Below are 23405 nucleotides of genomic sequence, written 5' to 3' on the forward strand. Positions count from 1 at the left end.
TAGTAAATATTTTAAGATCAACATTTAACAGTGATATTGGCCTATAGTTCTCACATTTCTTATGGTACGTACCCAGTTTTGGGATCACTATGATACATGCCTCTTGCAACGTTGGGCACAGTGTCCCTTCGGACATGAAGTGTTTGTAAAGGCTACATAAGAATGGAGTTAATTCGGGACCCAGTGCCCAGCGATATTCCTATATTGAGCTGATCAATGGCAGTCAGTATCTCCTCTCTCTCGATGGGCCGATCAATTCATCAACGGGAAGTTTTTGGCAAGGTAATCTTCTAAAAAAACTCATCCAATCCCTCATGTGTCGCTTCCATGTAAATTCTAGATGTATTTCATTTTCTGAAACATTCACATATCTCTTCCTTTCTAACTTCAGATGTTCCCCCCTCATCCTCTAGCCTCTGTACAAAGGAATCATCAATTAAGCCTCATAACTTGTCGGCAAGCAATCTGCCATTTTTGTCTCCCTGGTCTCAGCATTTCTGCTGCATAAAGAAAGTACCTCTTTCACTCTGTATATCCAACCTATGCTTGAGATACTCACACGCACAATACATTTCTGCTTTATCGTCACTGCTTTTTGTCATTTGGTATTTGTTCTGACACCAACCTAATCGACTATCCAATCTCTTCAATTCTGTAATTTCCCTTTTTCCTTGTGCAGGCCGTTATATCAATCATTTCACCCCTGATTGCTGCCTTGAAACAATCCCAAACCATTAACTCAGAGGTAGATCCCACATTTGTTTCAAAGAAGGTCCTAATAAACACCTTTAAAGATGTAAGTACTTCCAGTTCCTATAATATGTATGTTTTTGAGTGCCATCTGGGAATTGCAGACCGCTCCTATCCCAATTCTAATCTCATCATTATCCGAGTGATCCGAGATGCCCCTCTCCATAATATTTGCACTAGTGACCTTTTCTATAAGTCTATCAGAAGTCAGGAAATAATCGATTCTGCAATATGAATCGTGAACCAGTGCAAAAAAGGAGAACTCTCTCTCTCTCTCTCTCTCCAGGGTGTAGGGATCTCCATATATCTACATTGTGCAGAGCGGTCCAACTTACGATGAAGGACACAATTGAAGTCTCCCCCAAAATAGTATACTCCTTCTTCACATCCCGCAACATCGACAGTATTTTTGTGAAGTCATTCCCCCCTGTACATGGTCCATAAACAGATCCTATTGTAATTACCCTTCCTTCATATTTAGCATCAATCAGAATCACTCTCCCCTCATCATCCATAACCACCTTCTCCACACTCAAATTTAGTCCCCTAGGGAAAAGTATTCCCACACCTCTTGATTTGGAGATGTAACTGTTTAACAATACCTTACTAAACAGCTTGTTATTCATAAGACGTTTGTATTCTTCTAACAAATGGGTCTCAAGCAGAAGGACCACATCTGCCTTTTCTCTCTTCAGTCTAATTAAAACTTCCCTAATTTTCCTGGGGTTAATCAAACCTTTAACGTTCCATGAGCAAAACGTTAATTCACCCATCTAGTGGTCAGTTTCCCACTTGTTCCAGTTTTCCCATCTTTATTGTCAATTTCACAAGTGGTACTCTCAGTATTAGGTGTTCTTTAATGTGTTTTTGCAGCACACACCTGGAATTGTGTTCCCATAAGTTTCAGTTTGTGAGGCAGATGCAGTGCTTTTGGCATCCAATTATTAGTACATTCTTGACACAACAGAGGATCACGAATTGCAACATCCAACAAGACATTCACACATTGACAACAAAAACACATCAAAGGTAGATAAACCATAACACCCTGCGTCCTTATAGAGTGATTATGGGTCACAATATGTACATAATCACCACTATTCTGCACTATAATCACTCAAAAACCTGTGCTGAGGTTGGTAATAGTATTGTTCAAATAATATTTGCCCCACTCTACTCCTTCCAGTAATCCTTCTTGGGTACCTATGATACCTATGATACGTAAGATAACATCAACCTCATTTGACATGTTCTAATTCTGTATACTAATCCAGTGGCCTGCAGTTTACTTTTCACATGAAGAATAAGATCTCAGCTATTTTCAATAACTAAACTACCCCCCGTCCACCAATCGTATATGCTAAAGCAATAATCCTGTATATATTAGCCTAATCCCCTAAACCTGTCATTTCATGTCCCCCTGTAATGGCCAGTTAATCATCAGGCTGTACTTTAAAACCCTATAATGCCATTTTCACCCGCCATTGTCTGTATTTCTCAGCATCAATTCTAATCCTCACCTCAAACACCCACCCACTGTAACACAAAAGATTATGTTATTGTTGACCAGATTTGCATGTTTGTCAATAAATGTTTGTATATCTCTGTTTACCAAGATGTTGCCCTTTCCTCTAACATTGCCATCCATGAACACACAATCCAACCTAAAATCTGGCATTTCTATTACATGTGTTTCTGTTAACAGGTTATTATCCATCTGGTTCGTGATATAAATGCAATTAAAATCAGTGTAAATAGAGATAAAGCCACTCAATGGAAGAAACATTGGATAATAAAATGTCTTTTCCTGAGAGATTCACACCAGGTGATCATGATTCACACCAGGCGCTGTACAAACCGTGATCAAGGGAACAAGTTGGTTCCAGGGTTAACATTAAAGAGGATGCAGGTGCCCATCCGATCACTTTTGAAAAGATCGGTTTGCAAGTATGCTTCCTCGATGAATGGATATGGCGGTACAGGGGAATTGGAGAATGTTGATATAGGTCTTTAGTCAGAATCAAATGAATATTGCAGCTGTGCCCCTAGAGCCTGCCAATAACGCCCGGATCGAGGCGGGTACAAACAGATCACCACCAGGCAAGTTGACAACTGTCAGAAAGCACTGCTGACCGCCATGAAATATGGCCCAGATGCACACCACTGTGCAAATGCGAATGATGAATATAAGTGCATCATTTACACATCATTCTTGTGGGTATGTTCAAAAGAAAGGGGCGGCCGCCGTCTACTTACTAGACCCGACAGCGGCTGATTTGTTTTTTTTTACTCACACTTCCATTCAGGATTGCATTACCGTTCTAGGACTAGACAGGATTTTGGGAGGTGTTGTATGCCAGATTGCTGTGCGTGCTTTCCATTTCTCTTAATAACCCTTCTAAACATATGTCTTTATTTGTCTCTAGTGCGCCCCTTGAAGGTGGATAGCAAAATCACTGCCGTTATGTGTGCCCTTGTCTGTAACATAGCATAGTATTTTTAGTCCAACGGCCATCTTCTTGGACCCGTATAAAGTACACGGCTTATGTAGTTTTGGTATCAGGGTTATTTGTTCCCATACAGCGCCAATCGAGCACATCACATGACTTTGATTGCCCTCCTGAGAATACTTCACATCCACAACCCCATCTGCTATCACTCAGCCATATGTCAGTTCAGGAGAGGCAGACCTGCATTACCCCACCAGCTCCACTTACCGTAATTCAACCGCTACATGTCTGCATTCCTGTGTTTGCTGCTTCCCTACCTCAGGACTGATATCAGGTTGCAGTCGTCTATAGTGCTCTGGTGCTCCATTCCATTCTCCAGGCCTCGCAGCTTCCGAGTTGCTTCCTGATAGCGTTGTGCACGCAGCATGTGTCACCATTGGGGCCTTTCCTCTAACAGCTCTGAGCCTCAAAGCAAAAGTAAATAAGCCTAAAGTTCGTCACACAATGTGACTATATTTACAATGGAGATATTAAGCATTCTTATAAACAAACATTTGAACAATTTTGAATAATAATAAAAAAAAGAAATGAAAAACAAAACAAACAAGTGAAGGGCTGTAGGCTAATGGGATGTTGATGAATTGTTCAAACCACTGTATTTCGTTAGTCCAAGAAATGAAGCCTTATCTTTTCTACTTGGCTAGCAAAAACCACTGCAATGTGGATGCAATGGCTTCTATGGGTTCCTGGTCTTTCTCAAGATCACTCAGGAAAGCTTCAGCACTTTTACTGTCCTTGAATGAAAATAGCCAGCCATCCATGACAACACAAAATTTGCCGGGTAAACCATGTAATATTTGATGCTTTTGACCCTTGCTTTCTCTTTGGCAATGTTAAACTCTCTTCTCTTATCCAAAACATCTTGACTTAAGTCTCCAAAAATCGTATTCCTGTGTCCGCCCCAAGAGAGATCACTCTTCTCACGTGCTTTCCTTAGTATCATTTCCTTCACTGGAAATCTTAAAAGGGTGATCACAAAGTGTCTGGGTCTCTGACCCACTTCTGTGTCTCCTTTCGATTTCCAAGCTTGTTTTCGGGTCCAACTTGAGTAAAGTGATCAAGGGTCTCTTTATGAACTCCATGGGCTTGCCTCTTTCAGTGTCTTCAGGAAAGCCAGCAATTCTGACATTATTTCTCCCAGAGAAATGTTCTTGCTCTGAAATCTTCAAAGACAGTCTTTTGTTCTTGGCTTGTAAGTCTCTTATCTGGTCTTCCATTTTCAGCACTTTACCATCCATCTCATTCAAGTGAGTCTCAACTGGACATTTGAAGTTAGTTCAACATATCTATCCTCAGCCTTGGACACTTTCTCTTTGATTTTGGTGACATCTAGAGTCACTTTGGTTAGCAGGTCTAGTATTTTATCCTCTCTTTCATCAGGGGTCTTCTCACCATCCCTTCTGTCTTTTTGCAGGCTGTTTTGAATCAGTTGTGCTTGTATAAGCCATTGCAGGGCAGAGATTCAGCCTAGGCACTGGAGCTCAGCCTTCAGGAAGCCATCACTGGAGCTGGCAGTTCTAGAATCCAGTTATTAGAGTTTTAAATGTATTCTACTTAAGTATTACAGCTTTTGGATGTCTCCCTTTGATAGCTTTTAATTCCTCAACAAGTGAGTCAAACCAGCCTTTTTTGATGTTGTTTGTTTTTTTGTTCGATATGCTTGATCTAGTTAGAAAACTGGAGGGCACGGTGACCATTTTGCCATAGAAATCAAAAGAAGCTAAGCAGGAGTTGCTCAAAGTATATTCTTCCAGTAAGGGAAACAGATTTGCATAAAGTGATAAGACTAGATGCTCATAGATATAGGGCCATGTTAGGCAGAAACCTGTGCAGTTCCCTCTGGGACCACTGCAAAAGATTTAAGGCTACAGGTGTTTGGCAGTAAACCCACTTGGTAGCAGTCTGTACCACACAGATTCACTTGGTAGCTGTGGCTGAGCAGTCAGACTTCCCTCAAGAAAAGTTAGGCCGTATTTGGAGTATACAAGATAGGGCAATTTACACAGTAGAACAAACAGACACTGATCAGAGCTTGGGTGTAAAGATGTATAATTATTTATTTAAAAACACATCTACGGAAAACACACTGGCACTAATATGGCAACCAACTTCAATCACAGTTACTATAAGTAGATATCAATCCCATAACAATATTTCGACAAGTCTAGGTTCAACGGCACCACTTATTTGCAGACAGAAGTGAATGCTTTAACCTAGATGTCACTCTAGTATTCGTTAGGAAGGGAGAGAAAAAGGCAGGGTATGAAACCAACTCAGTACCAACACTTTCATGAAACAAATGCAAGGCGGACAAGGCAGGGTCTACTGTAAATCACAAAGTTCAGAGGCCAGGCCCACTCGGAGAGAGGCAAGGCTGTATGTCCCAAAAAGTATCACAGTGGAAATGCACTTCAAGTCTTTTTAGCAAAATGTCACAGAAAGGTGGGACCAGTTTGGAACAAACGTTTAAGAAGGTTTGGAGGTGACCCAATGGAAATGTAAGGATTTAAGACACCTCACGCTAACCGTTTCAAGGGAAGCCAGGCGGACACAGTACCTTGTAAGTGAAGAGCCATCTCCGGCGGGGGCAGTTGTTCCTGGTGGTGGATGCAAGTCAGGGCTTTGCCAGAAGATGAGAGGATCTCGTCGTCGAGGAAAGTTGAAGATCGTTGCACCACCAGGGAAGAGACCATCCACAGAGTGCTCAGTCACAAGGCACCACCTTTTGGTCGCTGTACAGTGGTCAGTGGCTATCTGGTTGCCGAGGTGCTCAGCACGGGCAATTTGACCACTGGACATCCTGGAAGCGAAGAAAAAGCAAGGGACTGGTTGTTCCCACCAGTCAGGGGAAGAAGACTCTTCAGCAGGGAGATCTCCTCTGTCGTTGAGAAGTGGTGAGTCGGTTCAGCAGGGCTCCACCGGAGGTGTCGTCGTTGCAGGTCAGCTCAGCTTTACCCTCGTCGGATTCTTAGGTGCTGTGGTGACTTCTGAAGATCCAGTCCCAAAAGCCCTGCTTTTATGCAGAAAACCCCCATTCATTCAGCCTAGCTGTCAATCAAACATGCTAAGTGGTGAGCGGGGCGGCTCACCACTTGGGCCAATCACACAAGAGTGCAACTTGAGTTGGCAAGGCAACTCAGTCCAGGGTGCCGAAACCCCCTCCCACACCCCCTGTGGTACCCAGACAGAATGGCACCACTCTGGAGGGCTTCTGTGCAGAAGCCTGCCAAAAGTGGAACAAAGGGCTCAACCTTTGGTTCGGAGTTACAGAGGCGAACACATACGCCATTTTAAAAACCGAGTTCTGGCAGAAAATACCAACCAGTTGAAGTGGGAGAATGGAAAACCAGACTCCCGTCCTTCACCTCTCGCGCTTGGCCTAGAGGGTCGCGGCCCAGACACCCGCCACGAGAAGAGTTTGCCCATTTACCAGATGACCAAATACCCTGGTACAGAAACATACGGATGTGTCCATCTGCCTGCCCAACAGCCCGCACTGGCCATGCCGACACCTGCGGCACGGACCAACTAGACTGAAATCTACACATCGTTAGAGATGCCATGACGACCTAGATAACGGGAAGCACCGCTGAACTATTATACACGCTGAACATTTCCACACCAATCTACACGAAGAACATACTCAGTGCTCTGACGTAGGCGACAGGCTTATTCACGGACGTGCATCTTTATTATTTTTACATAGGCTTTCAGAATGCAGAAACGCAAGACGCACCATGAGCTCATTTATAACGCTTGCTCACGCTTCTCTTGAAACCCGTTACCATCATGAGAGATATAATGGAAACACGATACTGGCCATGAAACTGTATGCCACTATAACCTAAAGCATCCATGCACTAAATGGATTACTCGTGCACCAGGCCCAAGTAGGCCTCAAGCAAGAGTTCCCGTGGACATTAACAAAGCAAAAGTCAGGTTGCTGAGCCTGCAGAAAGAACCCAGTGGAGCAACCAGCCAAGGTCGTAATGTTGCAAACCCACAGTCAAGAAACAAATCTTCAAAGGCACGATGTTGCAACCTCGCACTCCACGTACCAATGTTAAAATCATATCTGCAAATTAAACCAGACATACAGTGGAAAAACAATATTAATTGTGCAGAATTATGCCTCAAACACGGTCCCTCCCCACGTGACCAAGCCGAACCTGACGAGATGCCAAAACCCAGGAGAGAAAAGGCGTCTGGGTACCTCGCTACGAGACGCAGGCCGACACACTTGAAAGGCTCAATGGACACCTGCTACAGTGGGAACGGTCAGTCTCCCACCTATGAATAAATCCTCACATTGCCTGCACGTACCCATATTGAAACACTGTTGCAACCACAGGTGCACCGTGTGCTGGGAACAACGGTGGTCCCAGGCTGGGGAGCTCACGGATGCACCAATCAGAACATGAGGTTCTTATCTCAGACGTCAGTAACGTTAGCCAATCCTCAGGGGTCTTCATGTAACAATTCTTATGTATCTAATTGTAGGGACAACCCAGATATACCACCTGACTACATCTTAACCACTAATATCATTCTCTATATGCGTACTATACTAACCCCACCACTCGAGCAACCAATCAAGAGTGGCGATAGGTTCTTTTGGTAACTTTTTGGAATGACGCAAGTAGCGCGTCATAATGTAGTAAAAAGGGCCTGCGAGCCCCACTATTGTGTGTGTGTCAGGACGAACGCGTACGCTCCTTGACCCATCCCTGCCGTTTGCATAATAAACGGCAGAAGTTGCCTTGCTCCTTGTGTGTGCCTCATACTCTGTCTCGATCCGAGATATACACGGGAGGAGTTGGGGCCTCCCTGCCCGGAGGTCTGCGGACGGCCCGGCCGACCCCGGCAGAATCCCCCCCCGACAAGTTGGAGGCACTGCTGAGATCTGTTTAAGATCGACTTTTATTTTTTATTTTTCCAGGCACTCCCGTTGCGGGGAGGCCCGGCGGCGCGGCCCCCTCTGCCGTTGCCCCCTTCTGAGGACTACAGGACCATCGCGGAGCTGCGAGAGGACCGGACAGCGCAATCCGGATATTGGCCCTCGGGAGCCGGTTGAGAAGTATCCCGCCCGCGGTCGGCGAGTGTCCAGACGTGGTCCAGACGAGGGGAGGTGGCGAGCCGCTTGGAGGGGTGCACGCAGTCGAGCGGCCCTGCATCGAGGGAACTTGGTGAGCATGACACGCACAACAAGCAATGCGAAATTGTGAGGGAGGGGGCGGAAGTAAATAAGGGAGGAGGGAGGTATTGTAAAAAGGTGGGGTGAAGGTTTAATTGAGTGATGATAATGGAATGAATGGTAGTGAATTGAGTGCGAGAGAAGGCGGCTAACGTTACGCGAAAGAGGGGGGCAGGGCACGAGAACAACACGTGCAGACGCTCGCAACAAAAAGCTAACGTTACGCGAAAGAGGGGGGCGGGGCACGAAAACATCACGTGCAGCCGCTCGAAAGACACTGATTGGCCTAAATCGCGACTACGTGTGAGGGTGGGTGTGTGTGGTTTCCTACGATTTGACATTTATCATTCAATGAGTAGATGAGGTTCCCTATTGTTCGAGCAAGAAACTCGATAGGTAGATGAGGTTCCCTATTGTTCGAGCAAGAAACTCGATAGGTAGATGACGTTTCCCTGTGGGCGGTGGCTAGTTACGTAGTTGCCCAAAACGGAAGATAATTGGCTGGTTAAGCCCTCCTGTTGAGGGGCGTATCACACGCGAGGCGACGCAGCGTGCGCAGTCCGGTTATAGTATTGATGAGATTACCTTGTTCCAGGAGAGACAGGAAGACAGCTGTAGGGTTAGCGGGGTAGATTGCAAGTGTATTTTGAATTTAAAGAACATAACACGAATATACCAGTAGTTCGAAGAAATAGGTGACGTCACCAGTAGGGATTTAGTAAGATATCGTGAACACAAGAAGCTTTGGGTTTGACATTGGTGGGGAAGAGAAACATGATAAAGGAGCGGACACGGAGATAAACGATAAACGAGTGGATCAAAGAGGAGAAGGGGAAGGGGGCGTGGCTGCGCACGGAGAACGCCGGCCACGGCAAGTGTAAAGGTGGGAGGAGAACGGGGAAAAAGGACGACTGTGTAAGATCGTCGTAAGGGGTACGCAGCTGCAGGGGGCTGCGTGCGCTTCGGCCGCAGGGGGCCGTAGGGGAAGGAATATAATATAACATCATAAATATATTTGTTTTATAATTTTTTTTTTTTTGTGATTATTATCATTGCATAATTTGTCAAAGGATTGTCGTAAGTCCCCACACTTGCGGGGCAAGGTAAGCAATAAAAGGTTGTATGTTGCAAACTGGTAGCAAGGGGAAGGGTAAGAAAGGGTGCGCTAGTATGTCATACGGGAGAGGGTTGGGAGGGTGGGGGAATACCCTCACTACCCCACTACAACATATATGCACCACACTGCCACCACATAGGGAGAAGTTAATTAAGTACAGCATAGAGTGGACCCAGGGGACGGACAACAAAATGTTGACACCATGGCCGCCTAATGGTAGCTTTGACCCATATGCCCAACATTCACTATTAAACCATCTGCACAATACATACAAGGGGAAGAAGTTGGCAAACCATGTGGAGGTGTTTAACTTATGGAGGATGTTCCAGGGGTCTAGACCAGGACCAAATGGAATGTTCACTATGGGGGAAACACCGGAAGAAAAGGAGATTAAGAAAGAAGGAACGGATGGGGAAAAGGAGAGTGAAGGAACAAAGAATATGGGGAATGAAAAACTGGGTGGAGGAAAGGTTGATAAATTAGCTGACATAAAACAGGAACCGAGCAATGAGATACCCTTAACACCGGGAGTGAAAACAGAGGGAGGAGGGTTGTACCCTTTAAGAGAATTAGGAGAAATAAAAGGACAGTTAAGGGCGGCTGAAGGATACTCAAACCCGGCATACAGCCCTCCACCATATGTGGCTCATGGAAAGATACCAATGGGGGACGGGAGGAGAGAAGAGCAGACTGTAGAGATAGGAAACGATGAGTGGGTAGCTGCACAGATATTGTTGAAATTACGAGGATCACTAACTGGAGAGGAAAGGGAGGCGGTAAAGAGAACAAACGAGGATAGTGAAAGAGAGAGTGAAATGAGGGGAGAGGAGCTGCTACGGCAGAAGGAAGAGATTTTGGAGGAAAGATTAGCTAAACTAAGGGATGAGCAGAATGAACTGATAAAACAACTTGAGGGGGAGGAAAGAGAGAGAGTGAGGAAAAGGAAAGAAGGTAAGGACGAATTGGAAAAATTAAGGGAGCAAAGTGAGGAGAGAAAGAGGGAAGCTGTAAGGGTAAAAGCAGCAGCAGAAAGGGTATCAAGAGTAGTGATGAGGGAGAAGAAGAAGGAAGAAGAAGAAAATGAAAAAGAAATGGAAATATGGAGGAGGAGGATAATATCAGAGACAGCTAAAAAATATGAAGAGGGGAAGGTAATAGAGAGTATAGTAGAAAGAGAAAGGGTGAAATGGGAAAGGAGGAGAGAGGATGAAAGGATATTGGAACAGATGAGCAACGAAGTAATGGAGGAATTAAAAAGGAAAAGAGAGGAAAATAGTAGGGAGATGGAGGAGAGGAGTGAAGGGGAGAGAGAAGAGAGTAAGAGGGAGAGTGAAAGATGGGGAGAAGTATATAAAAATAGAGAGGTAGCAACAACGTCAGCACTAAGGGGAACAGTTGGTAACAACGGAAAGGAAGAGGGAGACCTAATAGACTTAAAAACTGTAACAATAAAAGGAAAAAAGGCAGAGTGGGGGGCGCAATTTATGAATGATTTTTGTAGTGCGGATGGAAGGAAGAGTGAAAGGGAAAGCTTAGATAAGCTATACCTCACTAGAACAAACATAGATTCGCCATGGGTGAGTAGAAGATGGGAGGAGCTGGAGAGAAGTAAGGAGGAAGTGAAAAGAATGGGAGAAACACAAACTAACGAACACACGCCACCGACGCTCACCAACCAACACACGCCACCCACATCACCATCACGCTCTCTAACGCCACACCCCACATGTTCAACAACTGCACGCTCTCTGCACAGAATAAAACTCGCACCCTTCATGGACGAAGTTACACCTTATGCATGTCGGCTTAGGGACCTCCCTAGTCGCAGGCAAGACAGGCAAACAGACGTGCCCATATTGAACACAGGAAAGGATGAAAAAAGGGGAAAGGAAGAAGAGGGAGGTAGGAGAAGAGGTAGTAAGGAAGGATTTGAAGTAGTAAAAGGAATGGGGGAAGAGGAGGGGTGTGAAGAGTTAACATCATGGAGCATAAAGGATGACACAAGACAGAATGTAATGCCACTGCTGGAGAGAGGAGGGGTTAGACCACAGTATGTACCTTGGAAACATACGGATAAGGAAAACATAAAATGTAGGCTCCCATCATTAAGTGGAGGTGCGGGTAAATGGATATATGAAATGGAAAAACACACCGCAGGACAGAAACTAGCAGTGGGAGATGTTAAGGGCCTGTTAATATCAATATTAGGGGATAGAGCGGATGACATTTGGAAAAGAGCGGGATTCCATGGGGTAACAATAACAAACACATCGCATGATGGGGCACCATTTGCAAACTGCAGACATGCGCTATGGCAGGCACTAAGAGTGCAGTACCCAGACACATCAGACATAGGAGCCATTACTTCCCGTAAGATGGGTGAGAACGAGGATCCTGTTGATTATATCCAGGATATTCAAGAGAAGTGGCGCATGGAAACTAGAGAACAATGGGACAAAACACCAGCCATATTTTATCATATACTAGTACAAGGGCTCCCAGAAGGAGTTCAGAGACAATTAAAGAAAGTAGTGGGGATGGAAGCAAAACCATGGCCGGAAATACAACTGACTATAGTACATCACTGTAGAACATGGCAAGGAAAAATGAAACAAAAGGAAGAGGACAGGAAAACAGAAGAGGCCAAATTAGTACAGAAAAAACTTACTAAATATACCATGGAAGGGGCACTAATAACTGCGCCAACACCAATGGCCCAAAGCCCAACGCAAGTAGTGGCTGCACAAAATCCAGCTCAAATAGCGCCTCCACAAGAGGTAATAGAGCAAGTACTGCCTCTGCAATCACACGCACAGAACATGGGAGGAGGGTACCCAATGCAAGGAGCTGGGTATTATAATTATAATAGAGGGAGAGGAGGGTTTATGAGGGGAAGAGGATACGGATATAATACCCAACAACAGGCTGGGGGACTCAGAAATAACTACCAGACAGGGCAACCAGTATACCAGGACAACACAGGGAACTTCCCATGGCAAAACAGGGAACCACCCGTGTGTTGGAGCTGCGGACTATTAGGACACATGTCACGTACATGCAGGGTCAGGCCAGGAACACCAGCATGGAACGAACAAGCACAACATAGGACATCACAAGAACAGCAGGGCATACAACCACAGCAGATGTCACCACAAGGGAGTGACCAACACTATTCCCTACCACAACAACAAATAAAACAATACCTGCCACAAGTAACTGGTGCAGCGTTAATACAACCACCACCACAACCTGAACGAACGCAATTGGGTGGGGTGACGGTGTTGGGACACAACCCTTACACAGGGAATGGCCAGTCATTGTACCCCCAATAGGACAGCCCACAGACGGCCTTGGTGTGTCCCATCCTGTCAGTAACACCTAATAGTGCGGAGGAGCCACGCATAGAGGTAACGATAGGTGACAAAAAATTATCATTCCTTGTTGACACCGGGGCAACCCGGTCTTGCATAAGGGAAGGTAAGTTTAAGATGTCAGGCGAAGCCATGAACACACAAGGGTTTTCTGGGGCTAAAGGGTTGGTTCCATTTACTGATAACGTTCCGCTATCTATTGGAGATTACGATCTGTCAGTACCACTTTTGTATTATAGTGCCTCACCAGTAAACATACTGGGGAGGGACATAATGAACAGATTAAATATGACGATCTCCTTTACAGAGGATGGCATAATTTGCTCTACTCCAGGGATTAACATGCTTGCAGCACGACAGATTTTGCAAGCATACTGTGGACAGATAGCGATCAGGGCGGAGCCGGTAGACGGCGAGCTATTCCAGTACGGAACAGACATGGCATTTGCATGGATGCCAGGGATAGGAGGGAAAATATGGAGGAGACCAGCAGCCTATCTATTCCGACCAGAAACACCAGCTAATGAACTGGAAGGGAAGGTCCTTGCAGTGGACATTGAGAGCATTATTGCAACAGCTGATTATGTTGCTGTGCACGCCCAAGATAAAGAAGGGAGAGCATGGAGGGCGGTGATAGCACTAGCAGAAGGATGTAGGCTGACCCAGGTGTCAGATGAAGAGTTGTTTTCAGAAGAAAAGGAGGAAAATGAAATGGTGTTCATGATGAGTGTAGAAATGTGGCTAACAGTGGCTCACAAACAAGTGGCACAGAAAATTGCAATGGCACTTGAGGCACCCGCTGGCACACCAGTCCCATTTTTTAAAGAAGATATGTCAAAGGTGCCAAAATCATTATGGACTATTAGCCCTTATGATGTAGGATGCATTAAAAGCATAGGGGGTGTAAGGATAAAATTAAAAAAGGGTGCCATACTACCAAGAGTGAAACAATACCCATTGTCAAGAGAGGCAGATGAGGGCATATACGAAACCATAACAGCCCTTATAAACAATGGCATATTGGTCCCCTCAGAATCCCCATGCAACACAGCTGTGTACCCGGTGCGCAAGGCTAAAGGAGGGTCTTGGCGGTTCATACAGGACCTCAGACCGTTGAACAACATAGTAGAAGCAGAGTATCCAGTAACAGCAAACCCGGCCACAATTTTGTGTGGCATTCCAGCAGAAGCATCACGGTTTACAGTGATTGACCTTAAAAATGCTTTTTTCTCAATACCATTACACCCAGACTCACAAGACTTGACAAGCTTCACTTACCGAAATAGGAAGTGGAAACATACCAGATTACCACAGGGATATTGTGAATCACCTTCAATTTTCAATAGGGTAATACAGATGGATTTGGGTAACGTTGAGTTGGAAAGCACAGTGTTACAGTATGTGGATGACATAATAATTTGCAGTACAAATGAAGATAAATGTAGAGAGGACTCATTAAAAATGTTGACGATATTGGCTGAAAAGGGGTACAAGGTAGACATGGAAAAGATACAATACTGTCAGGAACAGGTACTTTACATTGGCCAACTGATATCACAACATGGAAGAAGGATTGCACCACAAAGAGCACAGGCAATATCAGGCACTCCCGTGCCACAGACTGTAAGAGAACTGCAGCAATTTCTGGGACTGTGCAACTACTGTAGAGCATGGGTATTTGATTACAGCTCTTACATAGGACCCCTGCTTGAGGGTTTGAAGGAAGCAAATAAAGGGGAGAAAAAGTTGGGATGGACTATGGAAATGAAGGAGGCATTTGATGAATTAAAAGAAGCAATATCAACTGCTCCAGTACTAGCATCCCCAGACTATGAGCGACGATTTTTTATATTTTCACATTGCGACTCAGCAGTAATGAAAGCAGTATTGGCCCAAAAGACTAGCATGGGCTATAAACCAGTAGCATTTTACAGCGGTCACTTAGATCCAATAATGTTAGGACAATTCTCTTGCGAACAAGGTCTTGCTGCAGCTGCATTTGCAGTAGAAAAAGCATCATCAATAACTATGGGGTGTCCAACTACACTATTTGTAGAACATGCACTATTTGCGATATTGAATAAACCTAAGTCCACACTGACGACACAGAGGGCAACAGGTTATGAGATTATTTTGTCCAAAGCTGAACTGGCAATTGTTAGATGTAGCACGGTTAACCCTGCAAGGTTCCTAGCAGAAGTAATTGAAGAGGGAGATTACGCCCACGACTGCACCCAAGTAACTGAGATGTACTCATGTACTAGGAAAGTTGAAGAAAACGCACTAGAGGGAGGTGAGCTTTTGTTTATTGATGGGTCATCAACTATTGATCAAGGAGACGGGATAAGGAGGACTGGGGCAGCAGTAGTACAAATGATGGAAGCGCCAGTGTGTGTGGCTATTAAGTGTGTACAATTACCACAGCATTACTCTGCTCAAGCGGCGGAACTGGTTGCACTCATATTGGCACTAAAGGAAAGTTTTGATAAAAAAGTTACTATATATTCCGACAGTGCATATGTTACATCCACTGTCCACTCAGGGCTATCAAAGTGGAGAAGAAGAGGGTTTAGGAGAGCTGACGGCACTCCAGTACAACATGCCCTCTTGTTGGCTGAACTAATTGAAGTAATAAACGATCCCCAAGAACTAGCCCTAGTAAAATGCACCGCACACACCAATGGAGAAGACTATATATCAAAAGGAAATGCAGCAGCAGACGCACATGCAAAATATGCTGCATATTTTGGTGAGATATGGAACCCCACAGACTCACAGAGAGGGAGAGGGAGGGGAATAGCGAGGGAGATGTTAATAAAAGAAGGGTACACCCATCTCCCAGCCACCCAGATTATGGAGTTACAAGCGGCTGCACCAATGGCCGAAAAAGAAGTATGGGTGAAAAGAGGATGCACAATGTCACCAACCGACGCACTATGGCGCCAGGGTGGCACTGGGAAAGTTGTAATACCATTGGCATTGTTAAATACCGCCTTGAACCAATTACATCACCCTGCCCATACAGGCAAAGAAATAATAGCAGCACGAATTAGAGAAGATTGGTTCTGTCCCGAGTTAACATCCCATGTGTCAAATTTTATCAGCAATTGCCTTACATGTCAACAGTTCACGGCCGGTCATACTTTAAAGGTGATAAGAGGTACCATACCCCGACCAGAAGGACCTTTTCGGCACCTCCACATTGACTATGTTGATATGATCAACATTTGTCAAGGCAATAGATACATGATAGTAGTAGTATGCCCATTTTCTAGGTGGATCGAAGCAGGGCCCTGTTCACACCCTGATGCGTTTAGAGCAGCCAAATTTATAGTAAGGGAGGTATTCCCCAGGTGGGGAGTGTGCGAGGTGTTAAGATCAGACAACGGACCCCATTTCGCAAATGAAATGTTCCAGCATATCACATCCCTACTGAACATTAAACACAAATTTGCATGTGCGTACCACCCACAGGCTAATGGTATATGTGAACGCCTGAATGGCCTATTGAAGGAGGCAATTGCTAAAATACAGCAAACAACAAAGAAAAGTTGGTTGTATTGCCTTCCGTTAGCACTGTTCGAACTTAGAAACAGGCCAGGGTCCGACCACCACCTCACCCCACACGAGGTGGTTACTGGACGCCAAATGCGCCTTCCCCTAACACCAACGTCAAGGGCATTCACCGACCAAGAAAGTTCTGCGAATGTGTTAGGTGATGAAATGTATCAATATGTGTCTTCTTTGATTACTAGCGTTGTGTTTGTGTCTCAACAGCTCGAGCGCACACGGGGCGGGTCCACCAGCAACCAAGAAATAGACGAAAATACAGAATTGGGAAAGGAGAACTTGTGCCAACTTGCCAAAGGTGACCACGTACTACTTCGAAATTTTAATAGAAAGTGGAACCAGCAGAGGTTCACTGGCCCCCATTTAGTAGAGGACGTATCAACAAGAGCAGTAAAACTAAAGGATAAGCGTGCGTGGAACCACCTGCATGATGTAAAAATTTACAAACTGCAGACCCGCCCCAGCGCCAACGACAGGTCCATTGGAAAAACGCCAACAACATCCCCGGCAGCGGAAGAAAACACAACCACAGACAACGACCCAATTGTTCCCTCGGAGAGAATAACGGACGAAGAAGGGGGTGATCCCCACACTGCCCACCCCATGGTCACACGTTCAAAGAGTAAAACTGCTCCCGCCATCTGAGCAAACCCCCCCCCCATTGACTACTAAATACAATTGTAATAAAAACTAAGGACTTCGCTTGCACCAATACACATGTAAACACGTGAATGTTCTCTTTTTCTCTCGCACATACAGGAGCTGCGTAATATTGTATTGTTAAGAAAAGTTATCTAACAAATTCAGTGTGCAGGCGTAGATGGTGCTGCCAGACGATAGTTACCCAGAAGAATTGTCACACCAATTTGTATACGAAATAAAAAGGCCAACATACTTAAAAAAGAAAAGGGTACGTGTATACTACACGGCCTTCCTCCTGGCCATAGAAAATTACATGCCCCACCTCCGCCCATACTTGCCGGTCTTGAGAGACCGATCACTTAGAGTAGCGTGGGAGCAACTCTTCACCTGGGCACTGAATGACTATTTGATAGGGAGAGCTTAATGAAACAAAACTAACATTTAATAACAAGCACTTTTTGAGAATTTTTAGGCGGGCAACTTTAACGTCGCAAGAATACGCTGCCAGGACTGCAGCAAGGTAAGAGCAAAAATGTCGGTGAGGTTAGCATATGTAATAAAAATAATAGGGATTTTTATGATCACCGGAGTTTTGGCTGCCTCTGTATGGCAGTACAGCTATGCTATGAGTTTTTTTGCTGCACCCAAACCTAATGTACCCCACCTCCCTGCTGCAACAGGTGTTACGTCAGGTGGTAACAGTAACAATGAACAAAAGCGAAATAAAGTTAAACGCAGCACATACTCAGACAATAAAGGTATTGATAATTATGTACAAGATTCAGCACACGTCACAAACAACATATGGTACCAGCACATGACCCGCATTGGTAAGCAGACAACTGAGGATAGCTGTTACGTTTGCTCATTAATACCATACGCCATGAGCGCTTCACGAACATTTGTTGCCACAGAAATAGATGAAAAAACAGCACAGTGCATAATATATTTGGCCCTGTTCCAAACGAAAGGAAGATTCCAAGGAACAGTAGTGCACATGACATGGAAAACACGAGACTCATACCCATATGAAAACAACTTCCTCAAGACCTATCTGAGTTATCACAAGACCAGTTTACATGCTGAAGCATTCAGATACATAACAAGTGGCCCTGAAAAAGGAGAAACAAAGAAGGTAACACTGCAGTATCTACCATGTGATTGGTACGCCACGGAAGTTCCGGGTAAACAAGGATGCTGGGAGAGGCCATTACTGACGATAACAGGAAAGGTGTTCCTGGGTACCAGCTGGGAGATAGGAGTGGTTGGCAGCAACATGGTAACAAAAGAAACTATCTCAACCATCGAGACACACAATCATCGATGTTGGACGACATGGATCAAGTATGTACCAATGCTCACGTGGGTAGAAGAAGATGAAGACCCGATAACTATATTACCATTGACTGCGCCCAAAGTATGTTACCAGCATAAAGGAGAGGTGGACGTGGGATATAACACCAATTGTGCAAGTGTGATGGAGTTACCTGAGGGGGGAGCGGGAACAGCAGTAATAATGGACCATTATTGGGCCTGTGGAGAAAAGGCATATCATACACTGCCTCCCCTGTGGAGTGGTGTGTGCACAATGGTACACGTCAATGTACCATCACTAGTGGTACCTAAGAAGCATGTCGATGTGGCGAAATTTCCGAAAATGGATGAAGGAGACAGGAGAAGAAAGAGATCTGCACCACTCCAGAAGGAGCAAGAAAACAGGACCAACAGCAATGATACTGTCCTAAACAGGAGAAAAAGACAAGGAGAGCCATTAACAGGAAATTATCTGTGGGGAAGGTCGGAAACGGAACTAACATCAATACCGCCAGAACACAGACTATTCAGCAGAGCAGCAATGTTCTTCTCCTCAATAATACATCCGGGACTGCAGGCATACGCAAACGCAAAATGGCTGCAAATAACCAGATGGGAACTAATGATGACCATAAATTCGACAGTAAATGGGTTTAACGCAATTAAAGAGGAGCTGCGAGCTGTAAGGATGGTAGCACTACAGAACAGATATGTATTGGACCTTCTCACAGCAATGGAAGGAGGAGTTTGTGCAAAGATAGGACAATCATGCTGCACGTTCATACCTGCCAACGATGCCGACAATGGTACACTAACAGAAGCAGTTTCACAATTGGCCCAGATGCACTCCAAAATGATGGACGAAAGTAACGGCGTAAACAAGGATAAAAGCTGGTTTTCACTATTATGGTCATGGATGCCATCTTGGCTGTCAGATGGACTGAAAATAATAGTGGGATGTGCTATTTTGGCTGGAGCTGCACTGATAATAATTAGATTTTGGAAAGCCCGGAAGGCGCGCTCAACTGATGAGTTGCTGGAAATGGTGGGAATGCACCCCTTGATGCCAGCGGATGACGGCCAGCACACAGGTGTGATAATACACGAAAGGGAGAAGTTGCGCACCCAAATCATCGCCAATCATCTAGACCCACCATCAGTGAAGATCGAGAACCCAAGGAACCCTAGGAGCTACATAGGAAGATGGGTGTACTGTACTCCTGGAGGAACATGCGAATACATGTATTGGTCATTTGAAGATCACGTAAACCATTATGGACATCTCGGAGGGATAACCAAGATATGGAGAGTAAGAGGAGATAACGAGAAGGATATGTTTGTGGTCGACAAGTCGACCAGAGGGGGGACTGAAGTGGGAGAATGGAAAACCAGACTCCCGTCCTTCACCTCTCGCGCTTGGCCTAGAGGGTCGCGGCCCAGACACCCGCCACGAGAAGAGTTTGCCCATTTACCAGATGACCAAATACCCTGGTACAGAAACATACGGATGTGTCCATCTGCCTGCCCAACAGCCCGCACTGGCCATGCCGACACCTGCAGCACGGACCAACTAGACTGAAATCTACACATCGTTAGAGATGCCATGACGACCTAGATAACGGGAAGCACCGCTGAACTATTATACACGCTGAACATTTCCACACCAATCTACACGAAGAACATACTCAGTGCTCTGACGTAGGCGACAGGCTTATTCACGGACGTGCATCTTTATTATTTTTACATAGGCTTTCAGAATGCAGAAACGCAAGACGCACCATGAGCTCATTTATAACGCTTGCTCACGCTTCTCTTGAAACCCGTTACCATCATGAGAGATATAATGGAAACACGATACTGGCCATGAAACTGTATGCCACTATAACCTAAAGCATCCATGCACTAAATGGATTACTCGTGCACCAGGCCCAAGTAGGCCTCAAGCAAGAGTTCCCGTGGACATTAACAAAGCAAAAGTCAGGTTGCTGAGCCTGCAGAAAGAACCCAGTGGAGCAACCAGCCAAGGTCGTAATGTTGCAAACCCACAGTCAAGAAACAAATCTTCAAAGGCACGATGTTGCAACCTCGCACTCCACGTACCAATGTTAAAATCATATCTGCAAATTAAACCAGACATACAGTGGAAAAACAATATTAATTGTGCAGAATTATGCCTCAAACACGGTCCCTCCCCACGTGACCAAGCCGAACCTGACGAGATGCCAAAACCCAGGAGAGAAAAGGCGTCTGGGTACCTCGCTACGAGACGCAGGCCGACACACTTGAAAGGCTCAATGGACACCTGCTACAGTGGGAACGGTCAGTCTCCCACCTATGAATAAATCCTCACATTGCCTGCACGTACCCATATTGAAACACTGTTGCAACCACAGGTGCACCGTGTGCTGGGAACAACGGTGGTCCCAGGCTGGGGAGCTCACGGATGCACCAATCAGAACATGAGGTTCTTATCTCAGACGTCAGTAACGTTAGCCAATCCTCAGGGGTCTTCATGTAACAATTCTTATGTATCTAATTGTAGGGACAACCCAGATATACCACCTGACTACATCTTAACCACTAATATCATTCTCTATATGCGTACTATACTAACCCCACCACTCGAGCAACCAATCAAGAGTGGCGATAGGTTCTTTTGGTAACTTTTTGGAATGACGCAAGTAGCGCGTCATAATGTAGTAAAAAGGGCCTGCGAGCCCCACTATTGTGTGTGTGTCAGGACGAACGCGTACGCTCCTTGACCCATCCCTGCCGTTTGCATAATAAACGGCAGAAGTTGCCTTGCTCCTTGTGTGTGCCTCATACTCTGTCTCGATCCGAGATATACACGGGAGGAGTTGGGGCCTCCCTGCCCGGAGGTCTGCGGACGGCCCGGCCGACCCCGGCAGAATCCCCCCCCGACACAGTGTATTCATTTAAGACAAATAAACCGGTGGTATGTTAGAGACTAATGTGAAAAAGTATTAGCCTCCAACAATGGGAAGAATCCCATAGGAATATTTGCGGTCATATATAAAAAGTATCCACTGCCACCAGCCAAAACTCGACGAGGGGGACGGGACAGTGCCCCCTCGAACAACCGACCCAGGGGTAATCGAATTACCCCTACCAGTACGTCCACAATAGGATGGTTTGTACTAGTACTGTTAGTAAATTTAGGTCTAGTAAAGCCAATGGTGACTTTACATGCCCTGGGAGACAGTAGTCAGTCCAAGGGTATGGAGTCTATGGTGGGGATCCTCTAGGACACCCCAGTGTTACGGCATGGAGGGTGCAGTGTAACACACATAGCAAAGCACATGAGGCCCTATGGAGTAAAAGACCCCATAGCCCATAGAACACATTGACATTCAAAGAAATCAACCACTTGCATGTCCAAGAGTGGGAGGAAAAGAGTCTCACTCTTGGCAGGATGAAAACAAACAAACTCCAGAAATCCAGCAAAGCTGCTGGGGGACTCACTAGGTTAGGAAATTCAGCCTAACAGAGAATTCTCCCTAACAGGCTATCTAATGGTCTTCAAATTGGTAGATGGTTATACTCTTGATGGGAAACAATAAGTAGTTTGGTTATCAACTTGGTTGGTATAAAGAATATGTTTTGTTATCAAGGGATCATGGTCATTCTCTGGGTGCTCAATAACTTGAAAGGATTTAATTATGCTTCAATATTCTACAGTAATCACAATATAGTCAATATGAGTATACTCGGTAGTTGATATAGATGTTCGTTGTGCAGGAGAGTCTTCTGGAAAATGTCCAATAGAAGGTCTTAGTCCTTTGGTATGGTCTTCTGCAGTTACTGCATTTGTTAGTGGATATATATGTGCTGGGATGTGGACAGAGAGCTCTGTGATGCCACTAAGCTCATCCTCCAATGTAGCATCCTATAGTAACAGATCATTAAGTTCAAGCTGTCAATTCACATCACCAAGGAGAATAAGGAACCTTGTTTTTATATTAGCAGTAGCATTAAACATGAAAGATAAAGCTTGTTCAAGGTAACGTTCTTCCATTTTTTTATATCTTAAATATGTATTCATAATTACTAATCTAGGAACCCTCAATGCCGATATGCGCTGCTGTTTTTATTACTCGTCCAAGAATGAATGGTCTGTGCTGCCATATTTGCGAGACACATGGTATACGAGGAACACTGTACATGCATTTAACATTTTGTAATTTAATCGTACTCTATTATTGTCCTGCACTTTTTTTATGTAAATGAATGAACGTTTGCATTTGTTGTTTTATGGGGTTTTACCTAAAATATACTGAATTGATGATAATAAATATGGATCTTGTTTACTTAGTGGTTGGGTGAATGGATTGTAAATGGTTATTTATAATGCACTTAATACCCATAGGTCTCTAAACACAGACCCGGGGATCGAACCTCTGTTGCTCCACGTCGTCTTGCTTCTAAGGTGACCATTGCCCCTGAGCTATCCTCTTGGGACTACTCTCCTACTGAGATTATTGAAATGAGATGGTGACTACATATACCAGTGGTAGAATTGGTGGTTGTCATAGGCAGAAGGGTAAGTAGATAGGTTTACTGATACAGATCGATGGGTAGGTAGATGGGGGTACTGGTATATATAGATTGGTACGTATATTGGGGTATTGGTATAGATAGATGGGTACGTCGATGGAGGTATTGGTATGACATTTTCTCTCAATGAATTATCCTGTTGAAATAGAACAAACACGACTGTTGCTTCACTTTAAACATGACAAAGTATATGTTTTTATATTTGATGCAATTCCATAGTGCTCTTAAACTCTGCAGCACTATTTGGTATTTTGGCTTATGTAAATATACTTAATATTTACAGCTCAGAAAGATGATAGGGCAATTAGGGATTCAAATCTAAAATTAGCTCCAAAACAGATTTTCTTGACACCCCGAAAAGT

This window comes from Ambystoma mexicanum, chromosome 10, assembly GCF_040938575.1.
Source record: "Ambystoma mexicanum isolate Mex_15411 chromosome 10, UKY_AmexF1_1, whole genome shotgun sequence".
In the NCBI taxonomy this organism is placed as follows: domain Eukaryota; kingdom Metazoa; phylum Chordata; class Amphibia; order Caudata; family Ambystomatidae; genus Ambystoma; species Ambystoma mexicanum.